The 23,511-nt window shown below is 38.0% G+C and overlaps 1 pseudogene; it reads right to left on the bottom strand.

Moving 5' to 3' along the window:
• Positions 1 to 15,564, bottom strand: part of LOC119532657 — a 39,371-nt pseudogene extending 23,807 nt beyond the window's left edge.
• Positions 15,565 to 23,511: the final 7,947 nt, after the last annotated feature.

The raw sequence follows: 23,511 nt of genomic DNA, 5'->3' as shown, positions 1-23,511 counted from the left end.
TCTCCCTTTTGGTCAAGAAGATATTCTCCATCCCACAATGCTGGGTCTAGTTTCCTCTCTGGGAGTCACATTCCACATTGCCAGGAAGATTCACTCCCCTGGGTGTCTGATCCCACATAGTGGGGAGAGCAGTGATTTCACCTGACAAGTTGACTTAGCTATAGAGAGAGGGCCACATCTGAGCAACAAAGAGGCATTCAGGAGGAGGCTCTTAGGCACAATTATAGGGAGGCTTAACCTCTCCTTTGCAGCAACAGTCTTCCCAAGGGCAAATCCTGTGGTAGAGTGCTCAGCCCATCAAACCACCAGTCCTGTATGTCTGAGCACAACAGCAACAATCAAGGTGGGGAAGCCCAACACCCCTGCATTCTCCACCAGCTCCTCAGGGGGATATGTGTATTTACTCATTGTTTTTTTTTTATTAATGCTTTTTTAAAAAATTAACTATATCAAAAAAATAAAAAATACAATAAAAAACATTTCAAACAAACCATGACAAGGGATTAAGAAAAAGACAACTAACCTAAAATAAGTACTTTACTTCCAATATGTTCCTACTCTACCACAAGAATATAACCTAATATAGCAACATTTCTGTGAACTTGTTCCAACCACACCCACCAGAAATTAATAAACCATAGTGATTCCTGGGTATTCCCAGAATGTTAAATTTAACCATTATACCTTATCTGTTCTTATTGGGTTTTCATTCCCCCTTCATTAATTGCTTTCTATCACTAGTTCCCCTACATTCTACATTATAAACCATTTGTTTTGCATTTTTCAATGTTCACATTAGTGGTAGCATATACTATTTCTCTTTTTGTGCCTGGCTTATTTTGCTCAGCATTATGTCTTCAAGGTTCATCCATGTTGTCATATGTTTCACAACATCATTCCTTCTCACAGCCATATTGTAGTCTGACATCATTTTTTTTTTTGTTCTATAGTTTTTTTTTTTTTAATCATCATTTTATTGAGATATATTCACATACCACGCAGTCATACAAAACAAATTGTACTTTCGATTGTTTACAGTACCATTACATAGTTGTACATTCATCACCTAAATCAATCCCTGACACCTTCATTAGCACACACACAAAAATAACAAGAATAATAATTAGAGTGAAAAAGAGCAATTGAAGTAAAAAAGAACACTGGGTACCTTTGTCTGTTTGTTTGCTTCCCCTACTTTTCTACACATCCATCCATAAACTAGACAAAGTGGAGTTTGGTCCTTATGGCATTCCCAATCCCACTGTCACCCCTCATAAGCTACATTTTTATACAACTGTCTTCGAGATTCATGGGTTCTGGGTTGTAGTTTAATAGTTTCAGGTATCCACCACCAGCTACCCCAATTCTTCAGAACCTAAAAAAGGTGGTCTAAAGTGTGCGTAAGAGTGCCCACCAGAGTGATCTCTCGGCTCGTTTTGGAATCTCTCTGCCACTGAAGCTTATTTCATTTCCTTTCACATCCCCCTTTTGGTCAAGAAGATGTTCTCCATCCCACGATGCCGGGTCTACATTCCTCCCCGGGAGTCATATTCCACGTTGCCAGGGAGATTCACTTCCCTGGGTGTCTGATCCCACGTAGGGGGGAGGGCAGTGATTTCACCTTTCAAGTTGGCTTAGCCAGAGAGAGAGGGCCACATCTGAGCAACAAAGAGGCATTCAGGAGGAGACTCTTAGGCACAAATACAGGGAGGCCTAGCCTCTCCTTTGCAGCAACCGTCTTCCCAAGGGTAAAACTTATGGTAGAGGGCTCAACCCATCAAACCACCAGTCCCCTATGTCTGTGGTCATGTTAGCAACCATGGAGGTGGGGTAGGCGAATACCCCTGCATTCTCCACAGGCTCCTCAAGGGGGTACTACATCTTTTTTTTTTTTTCCTTGTTTGTCTTTTTTCTTTTTTTTTTTTTAACTTTCCCTTCTTTTTTAAATCAACTGTATGAAAAAAAAAGTTAAAAAGAAAACAAACATACAATAAAAGAACATTTCAAAGAGACCATAACAAGGGAGTAAGAAAAAGACAACTAACCTAAGATAACTGTTTAACTTCCAACATGTTCCTACTTTACCCCAAGAAAGTTACATAATATAGCAACATTTCAGTGAACTTGTTCCTACTACATCCATCAGAAATTAACAGACCACAGTCATTTCTGGGCATCCCCAGAACGTTAAATAGCTTATCTGTTCTTCTTGGATTATTGTTCCCCCTTCCTTAATTGCTCTCTACTGCTAGTTCCCCTACATTCTACATTATAAACCATTTGTTTTACATTTTTCAAAGTTCACATTAGTGGTAGCATATAATATTTCTCTTTTTGTGCCTGGCTTATTTCGCTCAGCATTATGTCTTCAAGGTTCATCCATGTTGTCATATGTTTCACCAAATCGTTCCTTCTTACTGCCGCGTAGTATTCCATCGTGTGTATATACCACATTTTATTTATCCACTCATCTGTTGAAGGACATTTGGGTTGTTTCCATCTCTTGGCAATTGTGAATAATGCTGCTATGAACATTGGCGTGCAGATATCTGTTCGTGTTACTGCTTTCCGATCTTCCGGGTATATACCGAGAAGTGCAATCGCTGGATCGAATGGTAGCTCTATATCTAGTTTTCTAAGGAACTGCCAGACTGACTTCCAGAGTGGCTGAACCATTATACAGTCCCACCAACAATGAATAAGAGTTCCAATTTCTCCACATCCCCTCCAGCATTTGTAGTTTCCTGTTTGTTTAATGGCAGCCATTCTAACCAGTGTTAGATGGTATCTCATTGTGGTCTTAATTTGCATCTCTCTAATAGCTAGTGAAGCTGAACATTTTTTCATGTGTTTCTTGGCCATTTGTATTTCCTCTTCAGAGAACTGTCTTTTCATATCTTTTGCCCATTTTATAATTGGGCTGTCTGTACTATTGTCATTGAGTTGTAGGATTTCTTTGTATATGCAAGATATCAGTCTTTTGTCAGATACATGGTTTCCAAAAATTTTTTCCCATTGAGTTGGCTGCCTCTTTACCTTTTTGAGAAATTCCTTTGAGGTGCAGAAACTTCTAAGCTTGAGGAGTTCCCATTTATCTATTTTCTCTTTTGTTGCTTGTGCTTTGGTTGTAAAGTCTAGGAAGTGGCCTCCTAATACAAGGTCTTGAAGATGTTTTCCTACATTATCTTCTAGGAGTTTTATGGTACTTTCTTTTATATTGAGATCTTTGGTCCATTTTGAGTTAATTTTTGTGTAGGGGGTGAGGTAGGGGTCCTCTTTCATTCTTTTGGATATGGATATCCAACTCTCCCAGCCCCATTTGTTGAAAAGACCATTATGGCTCAGTTCGGTGACTTTGGGGGCCTTATCAAAGATCAGTCGGCCATAGATCTGAGGGTCTATCTCTGAATTCTCAATTCGATTCCATTGATCTATATGTCTATCTTTGTGCCAGTACCATGCTGTTTTGGCAACTGTGGCTTTATAATAAGCTTCAAAGTCAGGGAGTGTAAGTCCTCCCACTTCGTTTTTCTTTTTTAGAGTGTCTTTAGCAATTCGAGGCATCTTCCCTTTCCAAATAAATTTGATAACTAGCTTTTCCAAGTCTGCAAAGTAGGTTGTTGGAATTTTGATTGGGATTGCATTGAATCTGTAGATGAGTTTGGGTAGAATTGACATCTTAATGACATTTAGCCTTCCTATCCATGAACATGGAATATTTTTCCATCTTTTAAGGTTCCCTTCTATTTCTTTTAGTAGAATTATGTAGTTTTCTTTGTATAGGTCTTTTACATCTTTGGTTAAGTTTATTCCTAGGTACTTGATTTTTTTAGTTGCTATTGAAAATGGTATCTTTTTCTTGAGTGTCTCTTCAGTTTGTTCATTTCTAGCATATAGAAACATTACTGACTTATGTGCATTAATCTTGTATCCCGCTACTTTGCTAAATTTGTTTATTAGCTCTAGTAGGTGTATCGTTGATTTCTCAGGGTTTTCTAGATATAAGATCATATCATCTGCAAACAATGACAGTTTTACTTCTTCTTTTCCAATTTGGATGCCTTTTATTTCTTTGTCTTGCCGGATTGCCCTGGCTAGCACTTCCAGCACAATGTTGAATAACAGTGGTGACAGCGGGCATCCTTGTCTTGTTCCTGATCTTAGAGGGAAGGCTTTCAGTCTCTCACCATTGAGTACTATGCTGGCTGTGGGTTTTTCATATATGCTCTTTATCATGTTGAGGAAGTTTCCTTCAATTCCTACCTTTTGAAGTGTTTTTATCAAAAAGGGATGTTGGATTTTGTCAAATGCTTTTTCAGCATCTATTGAGATGATCAATTGATTTTTCCCTTTCGAGTTTTTAATGTGTTGTAATACATTGATTGTTTTTCTTATGTTGAACCATCCTTGCATGCCTGGAATGAACCCCACTTGGTCATGGTGTATGATTTTTTTAATGTGTCTTTGGATTCGATTTGCAAGTATTTTGTTGAGGATTTTTGCATCTATATTCATTAGGGAGACTGGCCGGTAGTTTTCCTTTTTTGTAGCATCTTTGCCTGGTTTTGGTATTAGATTGATGTTAGCTTCATAAAATGAGTTAGGTAGTGTTCCATTTTTTTCAATGTTTTGAAAGAGTTTGAGTAAGATTGGTGTCAGTTCTTTCTGGAAAGTTTGGTAGAATTCCCCTGTGAAGCCATCTGGCCCTGGGCATTTATTTGTGGGAAGATTTTTGATGACTGATTGGATCTCTTTGCTTGTGATGGGTTGGTAGAGGTCTTCTATTTCTTCTCTGGTCAGTCTAGGTTGTTCATATGTTTCCAGGAAATTGTCCATTTCTTCTACATTATCCAGTTTGTTGCCATACAGTTGTTCATAATATCCTCTTATAATTTTTTTAATTTCTTCAGGATCTGCAGTTATGTCACCTTTTTCATTCATTATTTTGTTTATATGGGTTTTCTCTCTTTTTGATTTTGTCAGTCTAGCTAGGGGCTTGTCAATCTTGTTGATCTTCTCAAAGAACCAACTTTTGGTGATATTTATCCTTTCTATTGTTTTTTTGTTCTCTATGTCATTTATTTCTGCTTTAATCCTTGTTATTTCTTTTCTTGTACTTGGTTTAGGATTGGTTTGCTGTTCATTTTCTAGCTTCTTCAGTTGATTCATTAGTTCTTTGATTTTGGCTCTTTCTTCCTTTTTAATATATGCATTTAGTGCTATAAATTTCCCCCTTAGCACTGCTTTTGCTGCATCCCATAGGTTTTGGTATGTTGTGTTCTCATTTTCATTCGTCTCTATATATTTAGCAATTTCTCTTGCTATTTCTTCTTTAACCCACTGATTGTTTAGGAGTGTGTTGTTTAACCTCCAGGTATTTGTGAATTTTCTAAGTCTCTGATGGTTATTGACTTCTAATTGTATTCCATTGTGGTCAGAGAATGTGCTTTGAATAATTTCAATCTTTTTAAATTTATTGAGGCTTGTTTTATGTCCCAGCATATGATCTATTCTGGAGAAAGTTCCGTGAGCACTAGAAAAGTATGTGTATCCTGGTGATTTGGGATGTAATGTCCTGTAGATGTCTGTTAAATCTAATTCATTTATCAGATTGTTTAGGTTTTCAATTTCCTTATTGGTCTTCTGTCTGGTTGATCTATCTATAGGACAGAGTGATGTGTTGAAGTCTCCCACAATTATTGTGGAAACATCAATTGCTTCCTTTAGTTTTGCCAATGTTTCTCTCATGTATTTTGTGGCACCTTGATTGGGTGCATAGACATTTACGATTGTTATTTCTTCTTGCTGAATTGCCCCTTTTATTAGTATGTAGTGGCCTTCTTTGTCTCTCAAAACATCCCTGCATTTGAAGTCTATTTTATCTGAGATTAATATTGCTACACCTGCTTTCTTTTGGCTGTAGCTTGCATGAATTATTTTTTTCCATCCTTTCACTTTCAGTTTCTTTGTGTCCCTGTGTCTAAGATGAGTCTCTTGTATGCAACATATTGATGGTTCATTTTTTTTGATCCATTCTGCGAATCTATATCTTTTAATTGGGGAGTTTAATCCATTTACATTCAACGTTAAAACCGTGAAGGCATTTCTTGAATCGGCCATCTTATCCTTTGGATTATGTTTGCCATATTTTTCCCTCTCTCTATTAATATCCTTTATTGTACCCATACCGAATCTCTTTAGTACTGAACCTTTCTCCAAGTCTCTCTGTCCTGTCTTTGTTTCTCTGTCTGTGGGGCTCCCTTTAGTATCTCCAGTAGGGCAGGTCTCTTGTTAGCAAATTCTCTCAGCATTTCTTTGTCTGTGAAAAATTTAAGCTCTCCCTCAAATTTGAAGGAGAGCTTTGCTGGATAAAGTATTCTTGGCTGGAAATTCCTCTCACTCAGAATTTTAAATATATCGTGCCACTGCCTTCTTGCCTCCATGGTGGCTGCTGAGTAGTCACTACTTAGTCTTATGCTGTTTCCTTTGTATGTGGTGAATTGCTTTTCTCTTGCTGCTTTCAGAACTTGCTCCTTCTCTTCTATGTTTGACAGTGTGATCAGTATATGTCTCGGAGTGGGTTTTTTTGGATTTATTCTATTTGGAGTTCGCTGAGCATTTATGATTTGTGTATTTATGTTGTTTAGAAGATTTGGGAAGTTTTCCCCAACAATTTCTTTGAATACTCTTCCTAGACCTTTACCCTTTTCTTCCCCTTCTGGGACACCAATGAGTCTTATATTCGGACGTTTCATATTATCTATCATATACCTGAGGTCCATTTCGAGTTTTTCAATTTTTTTCCCCATTCTTTCTTTTATGCTTTCATTTTCCATTCTGTCATCTTCCAGGTCACTGATTCGTTGTTCAACTTCCTCTAGTCTTGTACTATGAGTGTCCAGAATCTTTTTAATTTGGTCAACAGTTTCTTTAATTTCCATAAGATCATCCATTTTTTTATTTAGTCTTGCAATGTCTTCTTTATGCTCTTCTAGGGTCTTCTTGATTTCCTTCATATCCCGTACTATGGTCTCATTGTTCATCTTTAGTTCTTTGAGTAGCTGCTCTAGGTGCTGTGTCTCTTCTGGTCTTTTGATTTGGGTGCTTGGGCTTGGGTTATCCATATCGTCTGGTTTTTTCATATGCTTTATAATTTTCTGTTGTTTTTGGCCTCGTGGCATTTGCTGAACTTGATAGGGTTCTTTTAGGGTTTGTAGACCAGTTGAAGTCCTTATCTCTAATTTATCAGATCTACAGCTTCATGGAGTACACTTTCTCTAACTAACCAGCAGGTGGCGTCCACGAGCCACCTGTTCTCCACAAGCCAGTTCTCCCCTGCTTAGCCTTTTTGGTGAGTGGGGGAGTGAGTCTTGTGGGGCCCAATTGGTGTACCAAGCTTGCGTGTGTAGTTGGTGTTGCCTGCCCTGTATGTGGGGCGTGTTTCTGGGCAGTCGGGGAGGGGTGGTGGCCCTAACAATCAAATCTCCCTGATGATCCTAGAGTTTTAAAGCTGCTGCAATAGTCTAATCCTTCAGTTCAGTCCTGCCACAGTTTGTCTCTGCCACTGACCCACAAGTCTTTGGTATTGGCGTATGGCTCCTGAGACTTGCAAGTGGGCCCCTCTTCCAGGCTGTGCACCCCGGGTCCTCTGTTGAGGGATGACTGTGCTATGTCACAGGTGAGTGCCGTCCCCTCAGGGTAGTTCTGGGCTGCTGGGCTGTGTTGGGAGGCTCCCAGTCTGCTCAAATGATGGCTGAATGGGGCTCTGTTAATTCACACTGCTCCCCCTTCCCAGCTCTGGGACATTCAGCTGAGGTTGCAGGGAAGGCTAATGTCCACGCCCAGTTTTGTGGTGTGTGCCTGTTATTTGAAGCACTTCCGTCACACTGGGTTGTCTGGAGCAGCTCTGGGCTATGGGGCTGGCGATGGGCAGGAGTGTTTCCTGTCCACCAGGATGGTGGCTGTGAGCGGACACCCCCCTTTTCTTGGGAAGTTGTGTTGTTTAGTGAATTTTCTCAGCCACTGGATTATTGCCTTTTGTCTCAGAGCTCTCTTAGTTCTGCTCTTGACTTGACGTGCCCAAATTTCAATTCTTTGAAGCTTTCTGTATTGAGCTTCTTAGAGTAATTGTTTTAGAAAAAGCAAAAAGGATTTAAAAAAAAAAAAAAAAAACGGCCCTCCTCAGAGATCTAATGGGTTATTGAAATGCTAATAGACAAAGCAACCAGGGCCATTAAGGAAAGGTGCACAGGGCAGAGAGATCAGCTTTGCTTCGGGATTTGCATATGCGCCTCAAGGCCTGATCTCCGCCCTTCCCCTTTCTGTGTTCACCAGAACTCCAAAAATCCTCTGCTTTTATTTTGGAGTTTTTCGTGTTGTTTTTTTTCTATGCCTGTCTCCTCTCTGCTGGGCTGGCTGCTCTCAGAGTCTCTGGTGTCTGGTCTCAGTCTATCTATGGTTGGAGTTTGAATCAGTAGAATGTGTTTCCGATAAGAGCAGCCACTGCAATTCTCCCTTCTCCTTCCCGGAGCTGACAGTCCCTCCTCCCCCGGGACTGAGCCTGGCAGGGAGGGGCGCGGGTCCCCTGGCCGCAAAAACTTACAGATTTCGCTGATCTCAGCAGTTCCACGTTTTCATGAGTGTTGTATGAAGTATGCCCAAAGACAGATTGCTCTGTGGTGTCCAGTCCACGCAGTTCCTGGCTTTTTACCTACTTTCCTGGAGGAGTAACTAAAACATACAGCTCACCAGTCTGCCATCTTGCCCCGCCTCTCCATCATTTATTTTTATACACCAAAAATAAGTGAAATATACATAAAAATTCTTAATTCATATTTAAAACAAACCTAAGTGGCAAGAGTCTAAGAGTAGCAGTGACCAGACATACTATGTATGCTCAAATGAACTGAAGATGAATTTCCTACAAAATATATAGATTACATTTTATTCATATAGAGCATTTAATTCAATGGCTTCCCCCTATACAGTTACTAAAAGCCACATTCTTTCTGTAGGGTTACAGCAGTACTTCCCCAGGCAGTCATATAAAATAGAGACCAAATACACTCTTACATTTCCCAGTTCAGGACAGAGTTCACTGATTTCAAGAACTGTATTTATTAATCCCTAAGCACAGAAGTCAGCATATTATTATTTTTTGATTGAAAACATTGTATCATTGCATGCAGTTAATTTCTGTGGCTAAATATATCCAAGTCACACAATTGAAAGAAGGTCATGCCAGATTGTGAAGGGGAGAGATTCTCCACAAAAATTACAGTTCTGGGAAATAGTAGCTACATTCCTACTGTAGCCAGAAGTGAGACTCTATAAAGAGAATAAAATAACCATTTTATATAAAACTCTAACAGATTCTCTCTCTCTAAAAAAAACCTTTCAAAAGAATGCTTACTTTCTAAATGTTTTTTAAAATCTTGAGATCAGGTCAAATCTTAGAAAAGAATACTCACTCAATTTTGGATTTATCATATAATTTTAGTAAACTTTCAGATTGTGTAAGAAAAAAGTTTGTAACAAATCTAATTGCATTATACTTTCTGGCAACATCTTGAATGTCACTTTCATCTTCCAGAAATATCATAATGAGGTAGGCTAAAATCCAGAACCACACTTGATGGACCAATCAAGATAGTCCAGAATGCAAGCATCAATCAAAATGGCCTTCAATTGCACCAATTACAAGTCACTCTTAGCTGGTCCCCCACTTGACCACAATGCAGTCCTTTATTTGCATAAAAGTCAGCCAATCCTAAGACACCAAGTGTCTAAGCTCTTCCACTTTAACCAATAGAAGGCCAAGACTGAACTCACTGGGAGTGACTCTCTCTTAATTTCACCCATATTGGCATTCTTCAGTGTGTACCATCCTGAGCTATAATTCTGCCTGAACTGTAAATCACCAGGAGCTGCCTCTTTGGTCTGAGGTTCCAGACTGACAGGGTCCTCAATAACATCTCAAATAAAGCCTTGCTGTCACCTTGCCACTGGCCTGTCCCATCTGTGAATTGATTGGCAGGGCCCCAAACCTGGAGTGAGACTCCACTCTGGTAGAAGACTAGCCTCATCCAGTGAGTTGGTAATAATGAGTCCTAGACAAGTACAATTTCCTTTTTGGTGAAAATGGCAGTGAGAGCAGTAAGTATCTTTGCAGTTGGCATATTCTTGGGAAATCAGTTATTAAATAAATATTATTTGTAAAATGGGACAGAGGTATGATGTTCCAAATTTGCTACTGGGGGTTCTGGAAATCAAGAAAGTAAAACTGATATGAGTAACCTAAATTATCAGTCAAGAAAGAGAATACATTTTGATTAAGACAATATAAAATGCTTTTCTCTTCTGGAAACTGGCCTATAGTAAATCACATGAACTTTTGATATTCTACAGAATTTTCAAATAATAATCATAATTTTTCTCAAAATCTACCACAGAACAGAAAAAGCAGGATCACTTTCCAATTAAATCTGATATTCATGGTGACACTATTCATGATTTGCAACAGATGGATTTGGCCTAAGGATGCATCAGTGGATGAAGACAGCAGTGAACTATAGTGTGTACATAGAACAGAATATTAAGCAGCTGCAAGTAGGATTAAATTTGTGAGGCATGAAACCAGGTGAATGAATCTTGAGGACATTATGTTGAGTGAAATAAGCTGAAAATGAAGGGGTAAGTATTGTAAGGCCTCACTAATATAAACCAAGTACAATGAGCACATGCTGAAAACTGAATATACAACTGCATGGTGACATTGTGGGCTATTGATTGTACACTTTGGATGGATTATGTGGTTTGTGAATTATATCTCAATAAAATTCCATTAAAAAGTCTATGTGGCAAGAATAATTCTGATATGATAATGAGCCAAGTGGAAGAAATAATTACTGTCCCATTCATGAACAGAGATATAAAATTCCTAAAAATATCAAATTGCATCCAGCAATGTATAAAAATTGTGTTAGGCCAGAAAAACAAGTTTTCTTACTGTTAAAAAAATCAGTTAATTAATATGATTCTGCACAATAATAGATTGAGGGAGAAAAACCACAAGATCATCTATTGTGAGGCAGAAAAGCACTTGACAAAAGTTAACATTTATTAATTTCTTTGTAAAAGTTCAAGCATGATGAGGATGTGTTAAAAGGACATAGAATCCAGATTGAAGTAGCTTGCTAAATTCAGAACAACTCAAGCACCAAAATAAACAATGAGAAAAATATATTATACTGAAATAAAATTAAAGATGTGTCCATACAAATTAGATAGATGATTGATAGAATATTTGATGAGAATGGTGTCTTTACATAGTCTCATTGTGTCTCCCCATTAAATAATATTAATTACAAAAAGAGTAAGTTCACCATGGAGCACCCTAGCAGATACCACTTCAAATGAAGTGTCCAAAGTGATAATCAGTAAAGGAACAAACAGAAATCATATTCTACCTGACAGGAGGAAATGAAAAGATTCTGAATCACTTTCATGATATTTTTGTCAAAGATGTGTAACTTGAATTTGATCATGTGAAATTTTCACAAACACAAGCTGAAGGACATTCTACAAGATAAAAGGCCTGTGACCTTCAAAAATGTCAAGGTTCTGAAAGTCAAGAAAGACTGAATAAGTGCTTCCAGATTGAAGGAGAGAGAAGAATGATGAAAAGCAACAAAAACTGATTCTGAACTGGTTCCTTTTGCAATAAAGGGAATCTTTGAGTTAATAAGTAAAATTTAAATGTTTGAGGACTAGATGGTAGTATTCAGTCAAAGTTAATTTACTGAATTTTATGATTGTGTTACAGTTATTATAGGGGAATATCCTTGTTTTCAGGAAATATCAACTATTTAGGAGTCAGGAGAAAACAAGCGAGCAACTTATGCTAAAATGCTTCAGGGAAGAAAAGTTCTCTGTACTATTCTTGCAAATTTGCTATAAATGTAAGATACATTTTCAAAAAGAAAAAGAAACATTAAAAAGTCTTCACAAACTAGATATAAAAGGGAATCTTCTTTAATAAAGATGTGCAGAAGGTATCCATAGCAACATGCCCTTATGAAGCTTGTTACTGCAATGGAGGCTAAACTTGCATATATTGTGCCTAAGAGTCTCCCCCTAAGTACCTCTTTGTTGCTCAGATGTGGTCCTCTCTCTCTCTCTAACTGAGCCACCTTGGCAGGTGAACTCACTGCCCTCCCCCCTACATGGGACCCAACTCCAAGGGGTGTAAATCTCCCTGGCAATGCAGGATATGACTCCCAGGGATGAATCTGGACCTGGCATCATGAGATTGAGAATATCTTCTTGACCAAAAGGGAGATTGAAAAAGATGAAATAGTTTAGTGGCTGAGAGATTTCAAATGGAGTTGAGAGGTCACTCTGGTGGACATTCTTATGCACTATATACATAACACCTCTTAGGTTTTAATATATTAGAATAACTAGAAGTAAATACTTGAAACTACCAAACTCCAACCCAGTAGTCAGGACTCCTGAAGATGATTATATAATAATGTAGATTATAAGGGGTGACAGTGTGATTGTGAAAACCTTGTGGATCACACTCCCTTTATCTAGTGTATGGATGGATGAGTGGAAAAATGTGGACAAAAACTAAATGACAAATAGGGTTGGATGGGGGATGGTTTGGGTGTTTTTTTACTTTTATTTTTTATTCATATTCTGATTCTTTCTGATGTAAGGAAAATGTTCGGAAATATATTGTGGTGATGAATGCATAACTATATGATTGTACTGTGAACAGTTGATTGTATACCAGGGATGATTGTATGGTATGTGAATATATTCAATAAAACTGAATTTAAAAAAATAAAAAAGATATCTATAGAAACATTAGAGGGATTCTCTAGAACTGCAATGGTCATTATCACTATTTATACACAATCCTTTCTAAAGGTCCTAAAAAAGACATTAAGTTGACCAGAGTTTACCATTATGCAGATATTAAATTAATATCTAACAACCCTAGAGAACCTACAGATAAATTTTTAGAATGAGAGCTTTTTTAATTTAAACATGTATACAAACAAGTTTCATAAAGTTTAGAATATTAGTCTTAGTAACATTGTTTCATCAAAAGACACTGTAAAGAAAGTGAAAACCAAATAATAAACTGGGATAAGATATTTATGCTATTAACTGACAAAGATCAGTATCTAGAATATATGAAGAATTACACCTCATTTTAAAAAAGACAACTCAGGACAAAAATAGGAAAAAGACAAGAAAATGGATTACAAAAAAAAAAAGAAATGTGAAAGTCCAATGAACATTCCAAAATGTGCTCAGATTTACAGAGTACAAGAAAGATGTAAAATAAGGTCACCAGTTACCATTTTATACTTACCAGATTGATAAAATGCAAAAGGGATATGCAGTAGCATGTAGTATTATACATTGCTGTTTGAAATGGCTCTAATATTTTGTAAAAACAATTTGGTATTAAATTATGATGCTAAACAATGCAGAATTCATTACTCAGCAGGGAAATACCCAGAAAAACCCTTTATATATAAGCCCTGAAGAGATGTGTAAGAATTATCTCTGTTCCTTCCGAGTCCCTCTTCCTTTGTTACTTCCCCCCTCTGCTCTGGGGTCTCTGAACCCTGGGATTTACAGTGACATGACAAGAGAGATTCCCCTAGCACCTGGTGCTGCTGGCCTTTGAAACCAGGATTTGGCTGAGCCATTTTACTGAGGGACCACAAACTACCAATCTTTTTTTTGAACTGGGAGTTGCTGCAGAGAGGAGACCTCCTTTCCAAGGAGCCTTAGAACAGGGCTCTGCCCCTGGTCACTGGACTGCTGAGCTCTTCTCTCAGAGCTCATTTCCTAGTAACTGCTGGAGCATGAGGCCATGCCTTCCAGTGGCATGGGTAGGGAGAGAGGACTGCAGTCTCCTCCTTTTCCAGCTTCATTATCATGCACAATGCCTCAGGCACTGCTCTCTGTGCCCCTGTCTTCCAAGGCAGTGACCACTCTTCACCTAGTTCCAGCTCCACAAGATTCCCACCTTTGTGCCCTCATGGGTTTTTGCCTTTATAAAACCATTTCCTGTCATATTAGAGGTGTCTCAGGGGTAGAAAGTGGTAAATTTGCCATATTTAACAAGAGATTGTACTGAGTCTAAACTTTGCCAGGGTTGAAAAGAGATTTGCTACTTTGTTGAGGTTTACTAGGCTGACAACCTTGGGTGCCTGAACTTACAGAGTTGGTTTCTCCTGGGTCAAAAAACTGAACTCCATGCTTGGGACTGGGACACCTCATGGCAAACACCCAGAGCAGGTTTTCCAAAATCACATATGACCATGCTGAACCTTTTAGAAATGTAACCATCAGAAAACATGGTCCTAAATAGTTAGGCTGCCTGACCCCACATCAAACAGAGAAACAAATCTTTTCACTTTGGTGAGAAGGTGAGTTTATTGAAGATGCATCAACAAGGAACTGGAGGAAAAATAAAGTTTTCCAAGACCAGGTCAGAATGAGAAGAGTGGTTTGGGCTTTTATAACCTCAATCAGGAAAAGAAATGGCCAGAATCCAGAATAAAGCAGATGGGAAAAAATAAAAGAGAGAAAGCTGTTTGGTCATAATATCATGTTATCTGGAAGTCCTCTCATTCAGGCTTGTTTTTCAAGAAGGTACTGATTATCAAACCATATGGAGATAACCCCTGTATCCTCCTGCAGGAAATGCTGAAAAAGTTCCTGGGAATAGAGAATAAGTTTTGTTGTTGCTGAGATTAGAGCAACAGCAAGTTATTTTAAAAAGGGACTTTTTAGGCTTAGAATAATTCAAGGCTTCTTGCTTGTGTGAAGTGAGCATAGTAAACAATAATGATTATTATTATGATTATTTGGCTACTGAAGGCTATACTAAGCATTTTCCAGGTAAATAATTATATTGACTTTTTTTTTTTTTTTTTTTTTTTTTTTTAATCATCCAGCTCTCAGAAACAGTTCAGGGACTAAGGCCTGCATACCCTTCAAGATGGATTGGTTTCACATGTCCCATCAATTCAGTTTAAGTTCTACCTACTGTGTTTCATCAAATTTATGATGCCATCAGTTTTATGATACACTATTTTTCCCTTTCCTGAGTCACCAGGAAAGAGAAAATGCTGCCAAGCCAACTAGGACACACAATTCATTGTGAGACACATCCTTATTTATTAGAGATGTTAAAATACAAAGAACATGTATTTTAAAATTGATGAAAATATGGCAGTTCTTTTGTCACTTTTCTATCCTTGATAGTTCAGGGAGATGAGCTTCTGCAGCTAAATAGGCTTTCAGCCCTCGAATAGGTTGGCTGTTTTCTCCAGTTCTTCTCTACGGTGGAGTGCACCAGAAGCAGGTTCCTTCCTCCTCTCATGTCGCAGGAAGAAAGGCTTATTATCGCCAGAGTTCCATACTCTTGCGCGCTTTTGCCACCGTCCAAGTTGCATTGAAACTCAGAGGGAGTACCAGCCTGGGGTTCACGGTGGAGGTGAGACGGCCTCGGCGACTATAGCACTCAAACATGAGTCCACCATTCCCACGGGTCTCCCTCAGCTGGCGGAAGCGGGTCACTGGCTCGAGGAGCGGCACCCATGGTCCCCCAGAGGCACGGGGACCATTATGCGGAACCGGCGTGGGCCCCCGAGGCCCTTCGTCGAGGTTGGGGGGGGGCGGTGCGGTGGGTGGGAGCGTTTTTGCAGCAGCCGCATGTGGATCCCAGGTAAAGTTTTTAATTACATTACTTTATTTTCTATCGATGAAAGCCAACTGGTAGAGATGTTGCTGTTCTAATAAATAATATACTAAGATTTAAAAGAGATGGTATGTATTAAGAAAATTGTGAGCAATCTCTCATATTCTAAGTGATTGAAGGTACTTGTATTGGTCTGTTGGATTGCTAGTTCAGTTCTTCTTTATCGTTCTTACTGATTTACATACATTTTTCTAATTTGGTAAAAATTTCCCAAAGAGGAGTTACCTTTATTTTGAAAGCATGGGAGGGTTATCAGGTCATAAAAAATCTTACTTGAGACCTTAATGTACATCAAACAAAATTCTATTTACTTTGAAAGTCCTAGCTCATTATTTGTCACAAAATATTACATAGGAGATACTCATAATTATTGTTAATGATATAGATGAGAAATCTTAGGCAAAGAGAGGATAAATATAAATTCTGACAGTAAAAGTTACCACTCAGAGTCATCCTCATGGAGTCTCAGAGGATCAGTGGTTATAAGCTTAAGGAATAGGTAAGTCCCCTGTTTCCACATCACAGAGTGGAAAATGATAGCGTAGAAAGGCTAAGCCACCCCCAAACTCAAACCTGTGCATTAATCCCAGAACTTTCCAGTGGATTACCCTGCTTCAACTTTTGCAGTGAAAAGATTTTGAAAGAGTTAGTACACAAACACTTGTTCTCTTTTAACATTTGGGACTTGCATTTCATTTACCTCAGCTAATTACCATTTTGAAAGGTACTAACATCCTGGTTCTATGCAGCATGGTCCTCATTTATTTGTTTTAGATCAGGTATGATGTTGATAGGGAATGAGACCATCCAGAGCAGCTGCACCATTCTGTTTCTAACAACAGTGAATAAGTGTACCTATTTGTCCACATCCTTTCCAGCACTTGTAATTTTCTGTTTTTTTAATAAAGTCCATTGTAGTAGGTGTGAAAAATTATTTAATTGTGGTTTTGATTTGCATTTCCCTGACAGCTAGTGAAGTTCAGCATCTTTTCCTATGCTTTTTAGCCATTTGCATTTCCTCCTTGGAAAAGTGTTTATTCATGTCCTTTGCACATTTTTAAATTGTTTGTCCTTTTGTTGGTGAGTTATAGGTTTTCTATATATATTCTAGCTTTAAACTTTTATCAGATATGTGGTTTCTGTACATTTTCTCCCTTGAGTATACTGCCTTTTTACTTTTTTAAAATAAATTTTTCTTTGTTTTTTTAATAATGCAATTTTGACACATTTCTATTTTATTAGGGTTATTTTAAGTCATAATTGGATATTTAATATTGTCAAATGCCTTTTATTTTTCTATGGAGAGTATAATTTTCCTCCTTTGAAGTATTAAAATGGTTAAATTTATTAAAATAGTTCCCATATGAATCACCCTAATGTTGCTGGGATGAGTTCCAATTGGTCATGTTATATTATTATTTTAATGTATTTACAAATTTTATCTTCTAATATTTAAGAATTTTTGTGTCAATATTTATAAACAAAATTGGAATATATTTTGTTTTCAATGTGTGTTATTTTGGTCAGGCTTTAATATTAATATTATACTGGTGTCTGGAAAATTTTGCATACAATTGGAATTATGTCTTCCTTGAAGCTTTGGAACATTCACCTGTTAAACCATCTGGATTTGGCCATAATTTGGGGGTAAGTATAGAGAACCAGAGGGATTGTTCCTTGGGTAACATTCTCAAATTCTTCCATGGTTACTGTTTAAAGATTTTTATTTCTTACACCATTGAGTATGATGATATCTATTGTTTTTTCAGAACTGCCCTTAAGCATGTTGAGCAAGTTCCCTTCTAAGCCTATCTTTGGTGCATTTTTATCATGAGAAATTCTTAGATTTTTTTCCCCAAACACATTTCTGTGTCAGGTGCACTCATCTTGTTTTTCTTCTCCATCACTCCATTATTGTAGCATATTACATTGATTGATTTTCTTATGTTGTGCCACCAGTGCATTCCTGGGGTAAGCCCTCTTTTGTCATGGTAGATAATGCTTTCAATATGCTGCTGAATTTGGATCTCCAGTATTTTTGTTGAAGTTTTTGCCCTTGTATTCATAAGCAAAATTGGTCTCAAACCTACTTTTCTTATGTTGTGTTTATCTGACTTGGTATCAGAGTAAAACTAAACCTCATGGAATAAATTAGGGAATAGTCTCTCCTCCAAATTTTTAGAAGAATTTGAGAAAGGTATTTGTAATTCTTCTTTGAATTGAAGCCATATGGTCTTGGACATTTGTTTTTTGTTTTTTTGTTTTTTTTTTGTTTTTTTTTGACTGAAATGAACTTTTATTATATGTATGTAATTATAACTCCCAACAATCCCCAAAAAACACCTGTAAAGTTTGTTAAAACTTTGAGCAAAATAGAATACATCACAGAATAGTCTTTCATTCAAGTCAATCTCTGTGGTGCTCAAATGAAGTCACTGGGGAAACAGATCAAAGAGTTTGGGTTAAATATCAGTTCAAGCAAATAATATCTCTTTCTTACTCTTGCCTGAGTGAAATACGGGCCAAAATAATAAGTGATATGTACTTTCTAAGGAAAGAAGCAGGAAGCTACCTTGGATCAAAAGAGTCATTAATGATAAGGATGCATATTGGAATCAAATCCGGGAAAGCACAAAGCACCCTGCTTTTTAATGTATTATTTACAGTGAGATTTTCATCTTAGCAATAGCATCTTGAACCTCTTTCTCATTATCACCAGTTTCTTCTCTCTTGTTTCTCTGTCTTTTCTAGTGATGCTAATTAACATCTTAAAAATCTCCTTTCCTTTAAAGTTTAAACAGCATTTATTCAAATAACATCTCTAGTATTGAATACATATGGTGGAAAATCTTTTATGCCCTTTAAGTATTTTTTTCCCATTTTTATTGAGATTGTTCAGATACCATACAATTATCCAAAGATCCAAAGTGTACAATCACTTGCCCCTGGGTACCCTCATACAGCTGTGCATCCATCACACTTAATTTTTGTTCAATTTTTAGAAACTTTTCATTACTCCAGACAAGAAATAAAGTGAAAGATGAAAAAAGAAAAAAAGAAAAGGAAATTCGAATCCTCCCCATCCCTAACCAACCCCCCTCAATTGTTGACTCATAGTATTGACATAGTACATTTGTTACTGTTTATGAAAAAATGTTGAAATACTACTAACTGTAGTATATAGTTTGTAATAGGTATATAGTTCTTCCCTATATGCTGCTCTATTACTAACTTCTAATTGTATTGACATACATTTGTTCTGGTTCATGGAAGCAATTTCTAGTATTTGTACAGTTGATCATGGACATTGCCCACCATAGGATTCAGTTTTATACATTCCTATCTTTTGACCTCCAACTTTCCTTCTGGTGACATATATGACTCTGAGCTTCCCCTTTCCACCTCATTCACACACCATTCGGCACTGTTAGTTATTCTCACATCTTGCTACCAACACCCCTGTTCATTTCCAAACATTTAAGTTCATCCTAATTGAACATTCTGCTCATACTAAGCAACCACTCCCCATTCTTAAGCCTCATCCTATATCTTGGTACCTTATATTTCATGTCTATGAGTTTACATATTATAATTAGTTCCTATCAGTGAGACCCTGCAATAATTGTCCTAATGTGTCTGGCTTATTTCACTCAGTATATTGCCCTCAAGGTTTTGTCATCAACCCATTTTTTTTTAATATGGTTTCATTCACTCACCATAAATTCCATCCCAAGTAAATAATTGATGGTTCTCTGCATGGTCATACATTTATGTGTTCACCACCTTCACCACTATCTATATAAGGGCATCTACATTTCTTCCACAAGGCAGGAGGGAGAGTCAAAGAAGGTAGAGAGGCAAAAGAAAGAAGAAAAAAAATGACAGCTAGGAAGCAGCAAAAGGAAAAATAACCTTAAATCAAAGTAGAATAAAGAATCAGACTATACCACCAATGTCAAGTGTCTAATATGTCTCCCCTATCCCCCCCCCCTTATCTGCATTTACCTTGGTATATCACCTTTGTTACATTAAAGGAAGCATAATGCAATGATTCTATTAGTTACAGTCTCTAGTTTATGCTGATTGCATCCCTTCCCCAATGCCTCCCCATTTTTAACACCTTGCAAGGTTGACATTTGCTTGTTCTCCCTCATAAAGGAACATATTTGTACATTTTATCACAATTGTTGAATACTCTAGATTTCACCAAGTTACACAGTCCCAGTCTTTATCTTTCCTCCTTTCTTGTGGTGTCTCACATGCTCCCCACCTTCCTCTCTCAACCATATTCATAGTTACTTTTTTTCAGTGTACTTACCTTGTTGTGCTACCATCTCCCAAAATTGTGTTCCAAACCACGCACTCCTGTCACTCTGAAGTGCTCCCTTTAGTATTTCCTGTAGGGCAGGTGTCTTGTTCACAAAGTCTCTCATTGTCTGTTTGTCAGAAAATATTTTGAGCTCTCCCTCATATTTGAAGGACAGCTTTGCTGGATACAGGATTCTTGGTTGGTGGTTTTTCTCTTTCAGTATCTTAAATATATCACACCACTTACTTCTTGCCTCCATGGTTTCTGCTGAGATATCCCCACATAGTCTTATTAAGCTTCCTTTGTATGTAACGGATCACTTTTCTCTTGCTGCTTTCAGGATTCTCTCTTTGCCTTTGACATTTGATAATCTGATTATTAAGCGTATTGGCATAGGCCTATTCATATCTCTTCTGTTTGGAGTACGCTGTGCTTCTTGGATCTGTAATTTTATGTCTTTCATAAGAGATCTGAAATTTTCATTAATTATTTCCTGTATTATTGCTTCTGCCCCCTTTCCCTTCTCTTCTCCTTCTGGGACACCAATGATACGTACATTATTGTACTTTGTTTCATCCTTGAGTTCCCAGAGATGTTGCTCATATTTTTTCATTCTTTTCTCCATCTGCTCCTTTGCATGTAGGCTTTCAGGTGTTTTGTTCTCCAGTTCTTGAGTGTTTTCTTCTGCCTCTTGAGATCTGCTGTTGTATGTTTCCATTGTGTCTTTCATCTCCTGTGTTGTGCCCTTCATTTCCATAGATTCTACTAGTTGTTTTTTTGAACTTTTGATTTCTGCCGTATATATGCCAAGTGTTTCCTTTACAGCCTCTATCTCTTTCACAATTTCATCTCTAAACTTTTTGATTCAATTTAGCATTAGTTGTTTAAATTCCTGTATCTCAGTTGAAGTGTACGTTTGTTCCTTTGACTGGGCCATAACTTTGTTTTTCTTAGTGTAGGTTGTAATCCCCTGTTGTCTAGGCATGGTTTCCTTGGTTATCCAAATCAGGTTTTCCCAGAACAGAACAGGCTCAGGTCCCAGAGGGAAGAAATATTCAGTATCTGGTTTCCCTGTGGGTGTGTCTTAGAAAATTGCTCCACCCTTTGATGCCTCAGGTCACTGTGCTTTTCTGCCCAGCAGGTGATGCCTGTTAGCCTATAATTCTTGACTGGTGTGAGGAGGTATGGCTGTGTTCCCCCAGGCTCTGGGGTCTGGTTCTGAATGGAAAGGGCCCCATCCCTTTCCTCCTAGAGAAGACAGACCCCCCAGGTGGAGGTCATTAGCATTTCAATGGTTTCGCTCTATGCTTGTGCTGTCTCCACCCTTCCCAGAGTCACAGCCCTGGAAACTGAAAATGAATGGGGCTTTCTCCACTGAGCCAAAAAAGAAACAGATAGTCCCCTTCAGACCCAGTCCAAGGTGACCCTCTGGCTCTCCAAGGTCAGTCATCACCCAAAGCCTCTGTTTTTTGGGGATGCATACCTGTAGTGAGCAGTTCACACTTGCTACTTGAAACCCCAGTTGGAGCTCAGCTGAGCTATATTCACTTGCTGGGAGAGAGCTTCTCTCTGACACCACAAGGCTTTGCAGCTCAGACTATGGGGGAGGGGGTCTCATGACTTGGATCCACAGGTTTTACAGATTTTATGCTGTGTTCTTGGGCATTCCTCCTAATTCAGGTTGGTGTATGATGAGTGAATGGTCTCATTTGTCCCCCCACAGTTATTCTGGATTATTTACTAGTAGTTTCTGGTTTTTTGTAGTTGTTCCAGGGGGACTACTTAGCTTCCACTCCTCTCTATGCCACCATCTTGCCCCAACCCCCTGGACATTTGTTTTGGTTTGCTAATTTGATCTCTTTACTTCATATAGGTCTGAAGATTTTCTGTTTCTCTTGAGACACTTTGGGGGGGGGTATTTGTGTGTTTCTATAAATTTGTATGTTTAGTTTAGATTAATTTAGTTTACAATTCTTCATAGTTTTATTTTATAGTTCTCTATATTTCTGTAGTATCAGTAATGTTAACAATTTGACTTCTGATTTTAGTTATATATTTCAGAGAGTAAAAAGGCTGAGCTTATTTCCCAGAGATCCATGACTGTTTAAGTGTGCTAAAGCTGCCAGAAATGTAATAACCAGAAATGAATTGACCTTTATAAAGGTAATTTGTTAAGTATAAAGTTTACAATTCTGAGACCATAAAAGGGTCCAAACTAAGGTATCAAGAAGAAGATAACTTCACTGAAGAAATGCTAATGGCATCTGGAACACTTCTGTCAGCTGGGAAGTCATGTGCCTGGTGTCTGCTGATCCTTTGCTCCTGGGTTGCATTGCTTTCAGCTTCTGATTTCAGTGGCTTTCTCCAAAATCTCTCTGGGATTCTGTCTTAGCACATCTGTCACAGCTTCTATTAGCCCTTGCTTTTTTCTCCCAGGGCTTCTCCTTTATGCATCTGGAGTTTCTGTCTTAGCTTATCTGGGGCAAACTCTGGGCTTCATCTCTTAGTTTAGCATCTTCAAATATCTTTCTTTTTCTCTTTTTTGGCAGTGGTTTCTTTTTTATTTTTGTTAAATTCAGTTTTATTGAAATATATTCACATACCATACAGTCATCCATGGTATACAATCAACTGTTCACAGTATAATCATATAGTTATGCATTCATCACCACAATGTATTTCTGAACATTTTCCTTACATCAGAAAGAATAAGAATAAAAAATAACAGTAAAAAAAACACCCAAACCATCCCCCATCCAACCCTATTTGTCATTTAGTTTTTGTCCCCATTTTTCTACTCATCCATCCATATGCTAAAGGAAGTGTGATCCACAAGGTTTTCACAATCACACTGTCACCCCTTGTAATCTATATTATTATATAATCATCTTCAGGAGTCCAGACTACTGGGTTGGAGTTTGATAGTTTCAGGTATTTACTTCTAGTTATTCCAATACATTAAAACCTAAGAGGTGTTATCTATATAGTGCGTAAGTATGGCCACCAGAGTGACCTCTCAACTCCATTTGAAATCTCTCAGCCACTGAAACTATTTTGTCTCATTTTGCATTCCCCTTTTGGTCAAGAAGATATTCTCAATCCCAGAATTGTGGATCTTGATTCATCCCCAGGTGTCATATCCTGTGTTGCCAGGGAGATTTACAACCCTTGGAGTCAGGTCCCATGTAGGGGGGAAAGCAGTCAGTTCACCTGCTGAGGTGGCTCAGTTAGAGAGAGGGCCACATCTGAGCAACAAAGAGGTACTCAGGGGGAGACTCTTAGGCACAATTTTATGCAAGTTTAGCCTCTCCTTTGCAATAATGAGCTGCATATGGGCAAGTCCCATGATTGAGGGCTTGTCACATCAAACTGCCAGTCCCAATGTTTGTGACAACATCAACACCAGTAC

The sequence above is a fragment of the Choloepus didactylus genome, chromosome 4 (assembly GCF_015220235.1).
Source record: "Choloepus didactylus isolate mChoDid1 chromosome 4, mChoDid1.pri, whole genome shotgun sequence".
Taxonomy (NCBI): Eukaryota; Metazoa; Chordata; class Mammalia; order Pilosa; family Megalonychidae; genus Choloepus; species Choloepus didactylus.
This window is presented reverse-complemented; position numbering and strand designations above follow the sequence as displayed.